Source organism: Miscanthus floridulus, chromosome 5 (assembly GCF_019320115.1).
Source record: "Miscanthus floridulus cultivar M001 chromosome 5, ASM1932011v1, whole genome shotgun sequence".
In the NCBI taxonomy this organism is placed as follows: Eukaryota; Viridiplantae; Streptophyta; class Magnoliopsida; order Poales; family Poaceae; genus Miscanthus; species Miscanthus floridulus.
Window position 1 is genome coordinate 124,033,790 of NC_089584.1, and position 11,844 is coordinate 124,045,633.

The window sequence follows — 11,844 nt, forward strand, 5'->3', positions numbered from 1 at the left end:
CCCCACTCCCACCGGCACACAGCGGACGTAGGTGTCGGCGTGGCTCGAGCGTGCGGACGGCAGCCCCTAGGGGCGTCGGTGGCCTGTCCTACGCACGCGGCCAGCCCCGACGGCATTGCGGCCCGATCTGCACCGGCCTGAGCCCAACGCGGAGGATGGCAGAGGGCGCAGGGAGAGCGCGGAGGATGTGGGCGAGTGCGAGCTCGGCTCCACAGCGGCGCGGCCGCCACCTCCTGCTCGGCCTCGCCTCGCCCTTGCTGCCCTGCTCGCGCTAGCCTCCGCCTCTGAGTCCGACCACAAGGTGCGTGCACTCGATCCTCTGCAGTCCGCTGCAAATGTTTGTTAGTTTGTTCAAATGCCTAGCTATGATATGCAATTAAAAAAATTATTACGTGTCTAGGAGAGCAGGATTTGGTGGGGGTGACGTCCAGGAGCTTCGATCCAGCCGTCGGCGAGGGCGGTGTCCAGGAGCTTCGACCTGGCCACGACGGTGTCCAGGAGACTCGATCCGACAGGGTGAAAGGTCCTAATGGCTAGAGGGGGGGTGAATAGCCTAATAAAATTTCTACAACAATACTTAACAAAGTGGTTAGACAATTATAAGGCGAAGCGAGTGTTGCGCTAGCCTACTTAAAATGGAAGCCACCTACCACAATTCTAGTTTAGATAGTGTCTATTCACACAATAGCAAAGACGCTATCCTATGTTAGTGTGCTCTCAAAGACTAACTAAAGAGCCACACCAACCAAGCAAGCAAGCTCTCACAACTAGCTACACTAAAGAGCTTGTCAACTAGTTTGCAGTAAAGTAAAGAGAGTGATTAGGATAGTTATACCGCCGTATAGATAAAGTACCAATCAATCACAAAGATGAATAACAATGAAGACCAATCACCTCGGAATTAATGATGAACACAATGATTTTTACCGAGGTTCACTTGCTTACCGGCAAGCTAGTCCTCGCTGTGGCGATTCACTCACTTGAAGGTTCACGCGCTAATTGGCTTCACACGCCAAACCCTCAATAGGGTGCCACACAACCAACACAAGATGAGGATCACACAAGCCACGAGCAATCCACTAGAGTACCTTTTGGCGCTCCACCGGGGAAAGGTCAAGAACCCCTCACAATCACCATGATCGGAGCCGGAGACAATCACCACCTCCGCTCGACGATCCTCGCTGCTCTAAGCTGTCTAGGTGGCGGCAACCACCAAGAGTAACAAGCGAAATCCACAGCGAAACACGAACACCAAGTGCCTCTAGATGCAATCACTCAAGCAATGCACTTGGATCACTTCCAATCTCACTATGATGATGAATCAATGATGTAGATGAGTGGGAGGACTTTGGCTTAACTCACAAGGTTGCTATATCAATGAAAATGGCCAAAGATGTGAGCCACAGCCAACCAAAAGAGAGGGACCCAAACCCATCTCAACCCTGCAAACACCTTGTGCACATGTGTTAGCATATTTTCACAAATATTATCAAGGGTGTTAGTACTCCACTAGATCCTAAATGCATATGCAATGAGTTAGAGCATCTAGTGGCACTTTGATTACCACATTCCGATATGAGTTTCACCCCTCTTAATAGTATGGCTATCAAACCTAAATGCGATCACACTCTCTAAGTGTCTTGATCACCAAAACAAAATAGCTCCTACAAGTTATACCTTTGCCTTGAGCTTTTTGTTTTTCTCTTTCTTCTCTTCAAGTTTAAGCCCTTGATCATCTCCATGCTATCACCATTGTCATGTTATGATCTTCATTTGCTTCTCTACTTGAAGTGTGCTACCTATCTTATGATCACTTGATGAACTAGGTTAGCACTTAGGGTTTCATCAATTCACCAAAACCAAACTAGAGCTTTCATAGGGGCAGCGGCCAAGGGCATAGGATCCGGCCCCTACTCCAATGCCTCGATCTGGCCACAGCAACGTCTAGAAACGCATCTATCTGTTGCATCTTTCTGAGCCCTTTGAGAGGCCCATCTATGACGTCCAGATTTGGAGTTGGGACACGGTTTGTCCTGCTCCTGTAGGGGTATTAACCCCTATACCTTTACGGCTAGGCTTGGGCTGGCCCAGACCAGGGGGTTTGGCCCACTAGAAGACGACGCGCGGCCCGGCCAATCTGTTCGGAGTCCCGCGTAAGGAATCAAGGCAGATTTGGAGATCAAGCAAGATCTTGGTCAGTTAGAATAGAAATCCTTATCCGGCCACCTATGGCAATTGTAACTGGTTAGGATTAGTTTCTAGATCTGTAACCCTGCCCCCTGGACTATATAAGGTGGGTAGGGGACCCCTCTAAAAAGCATCTCTCATTAACATACAACAATACAATCAGACGTAGGACGTAGGTATTATGCCTTCATGGTGGCCGAACCTGGATAAAACATCGTGTCTGTCTTGTGTCACCATCTTGTTTATAGCTTGCGCATCTGTCTGCCGATAATCTACTACCTTGGGTATACCCCTAGGTAGACTGCCAACCATATTTCGTTGACAGTGGCACGTCAGGTAGGGGGTGTGCGTACTGCTCTCCAAGCAAACAAGATGGTCATCATCCCTGGTTCCATGGCTACGTCGAACGACCTCACGTTCACCATCGGCCAGATCACCTAGACCACTGGCTCCGACGACTTCATCGCCATGACCACGGAGGAGGCGCGGATTCAATCTGCGTCGACCACTGCTTCACCTACATCGGCTATGGCTCCAACCACGGTGAATCTAGCTTCGACCACGCCAGCATCGTCTTCAACCATACCAACAACCCGTCATCTGCTTTCTCACTACAAAGGGAGGCAGATCGATAACACCGTCTTGCTCGGCTCCATCGATCGGGTCGGCACCAAACTTGCTAAAACTCTAGCTCTGGTAAGTTCGATTCAAAGTCAACCTAATGAGCAGGTAACCACTACCCACAATAGATCTACTCGACCAGCTCGGGCCAGTCGTCCTACACGACTCGGTATAGATCTTGTGGTCACATCTACTCCTGAAGGGCGCTCCGTTCATCGCTGGCTAGCCCCCACAATGGGTCTCTGGCTCTCCGAGTACAAAGCCTCGATGGAGAACTACCTGGCCCAGCCCTACAACCTATGCAACTTCATCAACATGGTCCGGATTGAGGATTATCAAGAAGGATCGGTCCACACAGTTCAAGAGGGTGGCTCAAGCTCCTCGTCCAGCATCGCATCTAATGGCTCCGTCCACACCGAGCTCCAGCATTATGACAATAAAGGCATTGAATACGATCTAGATATCCCAAACCACGCCCCGGGGTTCCCATGATTCCCATCCTTCCCACCAAGGTGAGGAGACTTGATCAATGTTGTCAGTAATGATGAACCACCGACAGTTGGCGAAACAGAACAAGAAAGGCTAGCACATGAAGCATGCAATATTGACCGGTTTAATCACCAACAAATCGAAGCCAAGGTAGAAGAGGAGGCACGACGCATAAGGGTCCCGCCACACGACCTTAACAACGCCTTTGATAGGGTGGGAGACAAGCAGGTCTTCAGGACTCCAAGTGCCAACGTAGCCATTGCTATGGCGACAATGCAACGACTACCCAATACCCCAGAAACATAGGCAGTTCATGATGATATACAAGCTTACCTAACGGTTGCTATGACCTAGACCACAGAGATTGTAAATCAAGCCTAGGCTCCATCCGTCTCAGTCGAATCAAGCCACAGCCGCCAGTACTCAAGTCACTCACAGCCACCCAACCAACATGGCTCGCGCAACAACGACCCATCAGAGAACCGTCAAGGCAGAAACAGTGGCCATGATGGTGGTTGGGACGACAACCGCCGTGACTATCGGGACGACAACCACCGAGACAACCGTGACAATTGCCGTGATAACCACGGTCATAGGGTTAACCAGGGTGGCAACCGGGATCACCGTGATGGCAATAATGATCTCCGCCATTACCTTAGAGAACGCGATTTGCGCGATCGCATTAACTAAAGAGCCAACGATCGTGCATCCTATGAAAGCTATCGCCGTATGGAATATGATACTACCTACGGCCCTCTAGGTTTGAAGCAGTTTACTCTACACCTTCGCCAAGTCATATGGCCCAAGACTTCAAGCTCGAAAAACTTTAGAAGTACAACGGCAAGGTGAACCCCAAATTATGGGTCATGCTCTACAAAACCGCGTGCAGATCAGCCATGGCTGACGAGCATGTCATGTCTAATTACTTCCTAGTTGCCGTTGGCCATGCAGGCCACTAATGGCTGGTTAGCTTGCCGGCGAACTACTTTGATTCTTGGCAAGAGCTCAAGCAAGCATTCATCGACAACTTCATTGCTACTTGTGAGCAACCCGGCAACAAATATGATCTGCAGAGGATTCGAGATCGCAAAGATGAGCCACTGCACGAGTATGTCCGATACTTCTCGGAGATGCGCATCAAGGTCCCGTCAATCTCTGACAATAAGGCAATCAAGGCTTTCATCACTGGTCTCCGCTTCCACGATGCCCTAAGGGACAAGCTCCTCCACAAGAGACCTGAATCAGTCATAGCACTCCTAGCCACTGCTAAAAAATATGCAGATGCTGATGATGCTAAAAAGATAATCATCGAAGAAGCAGCAAGGGTTCCATGCTCTGACCACCCTCCACACCACGACGACTACCACGGCAACCATGGTCAGAACGACAATTTTGATCGCCGCAACCAGCGCAACGATTCCTGCGACCACCGTGACCAGCGTAATCAGTGGCGTAATCACCGTGATGATTATAGGGGGAAGCATGCTCGAGAAGACAACGGTGAGGTCAACACCATTAAAAAAGGTGGCGGACATCGCAACTACGAAGAGGACTATGCCAAAGCATTGAAAGGACCCTGCCAGCTCCATCCCAAGTCAAACCATACTATGGAGAATTATTGTGTTTTTAAATCTATCTACACGCGCCAACAGGCTCCGGATACATCTGACAAGCCTAACGACGTAGGGGAGCAGCATAACGAGGACAACGATGATGAAGATGTAGATCCCCGTCACAAGTACGTCAAGCCAACCGATCACGTCCACACCATTATTGGGGGCAAAGTGTCCATCGAGACCAAACGAGAACGCAAGCTGCTCACCCACGCTTGCTTGAATGTGGCCAACGCCGACAACCTCATCATCAATCCGTGGCTCCCTCCTTGGTCTCACCGCGAGATCTCCTTCAGCAGAAAGGACCAATGGGCTACAATACCTGAGCTAGGGCATTTTCCTCTGGTTCTCGATCCTTGTATCAACAAGGTTTAGTTCAACAGAGTGCTGCTTGACGGCGGTAGTTCCATTGATATATTGTTCAAGAACAGTTTGCTAGCACTGAAGACAACCCAAGCTGATCTCAAGCCATATGAGGCATAGTTCTGGGGTGTTCTCCTCGGACAGAGCTCCATACCTCTTGGGCAGATCACGCTACCTGTGCAATTTGGTACCTCAGACCACTTCCGCACCGACTATGTCAACTTTATGGTCGCTGACTTTGAAGGCACCTACCATGCTATCCTTGGCAGACTAGTGCTCACTAAGTTCATGGCCATACCTCACTATAGGTATTTGGTGCTCAAGATGCCTATTGAGAAGGGGGTTCTAACTCTCAGGGGCAATGTATACGCGGCTTACACCTACGAGGATGACAGCTTCAAAATAGCAGAGGCTCATGACCTCTCTATTCGCATGGCCGAGACCATGCTCGACGCCAAGAAGACCCCAGCTGATCACCTGGAGATCCTAGAGCTTGAGGCCCCATGCAAGAACATCAAATCCAAAGAGCACAAAGCGATCCAGCTGGTCGATGGTGATCCCAGCAAAATGGCCCTTATCGGGGCCAACCTGGATCCTAAATAGGAAGACGCGCTCGTTAGGTTCTTAAGGAGCAACGTGAGTGTGTTCACATGGAAACCCGCTAACATGCCCGGTGTACCTCAGAATTTGATCAAGCACTCCTTAAATGTCGATGGCAAAGCCAAACCTATCAAGTAGAAGCTACGACGATTCGCTCATGACAAAAAGGAGGCTATTATGGTAGAAGTTACATGGCTTTTGGTAGCTGGATTTATCAAAGAAGTGTATCATCCGGAGTGGTTAGCCAACCCGGTTCTTGTACGCAAAAAGAATAATGAATGGAGAATGTGCGTTGATTACACCGATCTCAACAAACACTGCCCTAAAGACCCCTTCGGCTTACCTTGTATAGACGAGGTCGTAGATTCAACTGCCGGTTGCGAGTTGCTTTCCTTTCTCGATTGCTACTCTGGTTATCACCAGATCGCTCTAAAAAAGGACGACCAGATCAAGACATCCTTCATCACACCCTTCGACGCCTACTGCTACATGACCATGTTGTTCGGGCTCAAGAACGTCAGGGCCACCTATCAACGCGCCATACAGGCCTGCCTCAAAGACAAGATAAAAGACGACCTCGTCGAGGCTTATGTTGATGATGTAGTTGTTAAAACCAAGGAAGCATACACCCTTGTTGACAACCTTGAACATACCTTTACGGCTCTTAACACATTCCAATGGAAATTAAACCCAAAGAAGTGTATCTTTGGTGTTCCATCTAGTATATTGCTCGGCAACATCGTCAGTCACGACGGCATACGCCCTAACCCAGAGAAGGTAAAAGCCATCTTGGGCATGAAGCCACCTAAAAAGGTGAAGGATGTTCAGAAGCTCACCAGATGCATGGCTACCCTCGGTCATTTTATATCAAGATTAGGCAAAAAGGGACTGCCATTTTTCAAGCTGCTCAAAGCAACCGAGAAGTTTGAGTGATCGAAGGAAGTAGACGTTGTCTTTACACAGCTGAAGCAATTCCTTACATCACCTCCGGTCCTCACTGCTCCCAGAGAAGACGAAACCCTCCTGCTTTACATTACGGCAACTAATCGGGTGGTCTCCACTGCCATGGTGGTCGAGCGCGATGAGCCTAGCCACGTCTACAAGGTACAACGACCAATCTATTTCATCAGTGAGGTACTCAATGAATCCAAGACCAGGTACCCACAGATTCAGAAACTGATCTATGCCATACTAATAACATCCCGAAAGTTGAAACATTACTTCAACGGATATCATGTGGTGGTCATGACCGAGTACCCTCTGGGAGACATCATTCGCAACAAGAATGCGAACGGGCGCATCATCAAATGGGCAATGGAGCTATGCCCTTTCTCCTTGGAATTTGCAAGCCGTACTATAATTAAGTCTCAGGCACTTGTCAATTTCATCATCGAGTGGACAGACTTAAGCACACCTACCTCTTAGGGGCCACTGAGTATTGGAAGATATACTTCGATGGCTCTCTCAACATCGATGATGTAGGAGCAGGAGTCCTTTTCGTATCACCATCCAAGGAGCAGCTCTGATATGTCCTCAGGATTTATTTCCCGACGTCTAATAACGCCGCCGAGTACAAAGCATGCCAACATGGTCTGCGCATTGTGGTCGAGCTTGGCATCAAACGTCTCTATGTCTATGGAGACTCAGCTCTGGTCATCAACCAACTCAACAAGGAATGGGATACGACCAGCGAAAAGATGGATGCATACTGCAAATCGATCAGAAAGCTAGAAGGCAAGTTCTACGGCCTCGAGTACACACATGTGTCCAGGACAAAAATCAAGTAGCAGATGCGCTATCAAAGTTAGGATCATCCTGAGCCAAAGTCCCACATGGCGTATTTGTTCAAGACCTGCTCACGCCTTCCATCAAAGAAGAAGATCCCGTGGTCGACAAGCCTCCAGACCAGCTATTGGTGGCTATGGTTCCGGCGTCAAACACCACCGAACCACCTCTGACCACTAAGGATCCTGACTGGAGAGTACCTTTCATCAAGTACCTGACAGATAGTAGCGGTTACACCGATCGGACAGAAAATGAATGCATGATGCATCGTAGTAAGCAGTATCTGCTCGTCGATGGCAAATTGTGGCACAAGAACGCAAAGGAGGGAATCTTGATGAAGTGTATAACCTAGGAGGATGGTGAACATCTCCTAGACCAAATCCACTCTGGCTCCTGCGGCAACCACGTGGCCTCAAGAACGCTGGTTGGCAAGGCTTTCCGAGCAGGGTTCTATTGGCCGTCAGCCGTAGCCGATACAGAGAAGCTAGTCCGCCATTGTGAAGGTTGCCATTTCTTCGCCAAGAGAATCCACGTACCAGCACATGAGATTCAGACAATACCAGCCTCTTGGCCCTTCGCATGCTGGAGACTGGATATGATCGGGCCTTTCAAACCGGCCCCTGGAAAATTTACATGCGTCTTTGTGCTGATCGACAAATTTTCCAAGTGGATAGAGTACATGCCCCTAGTCCAGGCATCTTTAGAAAAGGATGCCACGTTCATCAACTAGGTCATCCACTGCTTCGACATACCCAACAGCATCATCACTGATCTGAGTACTCAGTTCACCGGGAACGCTTTTTGGGACTTCTGCGATGAAAGGAGCATAGTAGTAAAATACGTCTTGGTGGCACACCCTAGAGCTAATGGACAGGTCGAGCGGGCAAATGGTATGATCTTGGATGCACTTAAGAAGATGATGTACAGAGAAAATGACAAAGCCCCCGGCTATCTTTGAACCATCGCTTCCTTTCTTCCGCAGACAGAAAAGATGGTGGAAAAAATCGAAATGGGGCTGGAAGCCGCCATATGCTTCGCAAAGATGTATGAAAGTGGTGACAAGGAGGATAGAGTTGGGATGCAGATTGCAAATCCCAATCTTGTAGTAAAGACAGAGCTCCTGAAGAAAATGATGTACCGGAACCCCAAATCCCCGCATAAAGAAGTCTTCGAACACCACGATCTCACTTGGTTGTGGATCGAGGTACCCCTCGCCCTCCAGTGCACGCCATCCTGTGAGCTTCTTATTGTGGAGTACCCCCATGGTGACGAGGTCTTCAATGGTCTGCTCGTTGCTTTTTTATTTCCACCACTCCTTCGCCATGACTCCTGCTTTCTTCTGCGCGTCACTTTTTGCCATGAATCTGGCCTTACTGGTGAACGAGGAAATGACGGAGGATTGATTGGTGGTGATTTCGGAGGTATTAGGGTTGGTGAGAGGAAGAAGATGGCTGCGGCTGTGAATGGCAATGGGGTTCAGTAAAAAGTAACTTACCTATCCTATACTGTATTTAACCCAAGAGTTATGCCATTTTGTCTGCCCGAGATTCTTGGGAGACGTGCGCACGCGCCGTAGATGGTTGTTTTCATAGCCTCGACATCTATGCCAATATATGTGCCTCTTCATTACCAGTGTGAGAGGGCCCACGCTAACGCACCTATTTATAGGTGCCACACAACTATTTGCTTAAAAAGACAAAAAAGCAGTATGACGTGCTATACCCGTCTACTTTTTTGACCAGACGTGTCAGATTGGACTTGACAGAGCAAGTAAATAAATAAATACAAAAAATAATAGTACAAGTGGCATATGGTTTTTTGCCACACTTCTTGTGACTATCCTTGTGCTTGGGGGCTGTCCAGACCACCATTGTGCTCGGGGACTGTCTAGACCACCATCGTGCTCGGGGACTGTCCAGACCACCATCGTGCATGGGGACTGTCCAGACCACTATCGTGCTCAGGGACTGTTCCGACCACTCTCATACTCGGGGACTACCCCAACCACTCTCCGAACATTGCTCGGAGACCGCTCTCCTTGGCTACATGTGATTTGTACTCACATACAGTTGAGAGGCATTTATTTAGACCTTGCTACAAGGCTGATACCTCATCTTCCAGCAAGCTCATGGACTACATCGGTACGATGTACCTACCGGTGTATCACGTATTGCTTGTACGACGATTGGATTCTCAACTTTAGTGGGAATTCTTTTTAGACCCTAGCACCACGTGTCTACGTCACCTACTACTAGGTTCGGGGACTAAGCAGGCACACTTCACCTTGTGGTGAATGTGCTTATTTTATTGACCCCTACGCTCTGACTGTTAGCCATAACTACTATTGTACAAGGGTCACTTATATTTCTTTTCAGAAATACAAGTGGGCACACTTGATCAGGAAAGAAGTCTTTTTCTTTTTTCTTTAGAGCACCGTGCATTCTTTGGACAACTAGAATCTTTGGCTATAATCATAGTCTACTGCTCTCTATTCTGACCAGAATACTGGCACATTCGCTTGGTCAATGTTTCAACCAGTTGGAGATGACATGAAGACGGATCGCATTAGCCGAAGGAGATCAAACGGCGTATCACAGCATAATACATGGTGCTCGAGGACTAGCTGTGGGGGTATTAATGCCTATACCCTTACGGCTAGGCTTGGGCCAGCCCGGACCAGGGGGTTTGGCCCACTAGAAGACGACGTGTGGCCCGGCCAATCTGTTCGGAGTCCCACGCAAGGAATCAAGGTAGATTTGGAGATCAAGCAAGATCCTGGTCGGTTAGAATAGGAATCCTTATCCAGCCACCTATGGCAATTGTAACTGGTTAGGATTAGTTTTCAGATCTGTAACCCTGCCCTCCGGACTATATAAGGCGGGTAGGGGACCTCTCTAAAAAACATCTCTCATTGACATACAACAATACAATCAGACGTAGGACGTAGGTATTATGCCTTCACGGTGGCCGAACCTGGATAAAACCTCGTGTCTGTCTTGTGTCACCATCTTGTTTGTAGCTTACGCATCTGTCTGTCGATAATCTACTACCTTGGGCATACTCCTAGGTAGACTGCCGACCATATTTCGTCAATAGCTCCTCTCTTCCGTTCTTTTTGTCCCCTTTTCGTGGTGTTGTTTACCCTCTGTGCACAGCTTGTAGTTTGAAGCAACGGGCTATAGGAATTTCAGAATGATTCAGAAAAAAGGCAGTTAAGTGTTGGCCATTGGGATCCTTAATTACTTCATGCATCACATAGCTCCTTTTGTCGAATTTGATACAATATCTGTGCAGCAGGATTCATATATAGTTCTGAGCCTGTTAACTTCCCTCTTGCTCTATATTAGGATGCATCATGGTCTGACAAATTCTACATGTATTATCACTTACCTTTGCAAACTTTCCACTTGTCAGTTTTTTTTAAAAACAACAACAACATTGTGTCCAATTGTATATTGGTTAGTAAGAATCCTGAAGACTTGCAGCATTACAGTTTTGTCTTTGTGCTAATTGTATAGTGACCATACGCCAATATCTAATTGTGTATTCTTAATTATTTGCAGATTGTGCAGTCACAAGAAAGATTGAAAAATCAAGAAATATCAGGAAAGCAACAGTCACAAGAGATTGAAGAACTCATCAGCGGGGAACAATGCCCTCCATATCTTGATTAACCTTAGTTCTGCTGTATTTAGTCAGCCTTAGTGTATGTATATCAATCTTATTCATACCTCCTTGCTGATTCAAGATGAAATGGATTTTTTGGGGTTTTTTTGTGATTAAGAAGCTGTGAATGAATTTGGACATGTGGTTTTTTAACTGTGGCTGACTGCCGATCTGAATGTGATTATATATATATATATATATGGTCAGATTTGAATTTGAATTATTTTTTTCTAGAAAATCCACTGTAGGGGTGGTTCTTGATTGAACCGTCCTTACAAATACACACAGCAGGGGCGGCTGGTGATACAACCGCCCTTACATAAGTCCACTATAAGGGTGGCTGATATTACCAGCCGCTCCTACAGAGGGCACTGTAGGGGCGGCTGAAAACACCAGCCGCCCCTACAGAGGGCACTGTAGGGACGGTCAGGAAACCGCCCCTATAGAGACACCCTCTATAGGAACACCCTGGGAAGGACGGCTAGCGCAACCGTCCCTATAGAGGCTCTAGAGCTGCCCC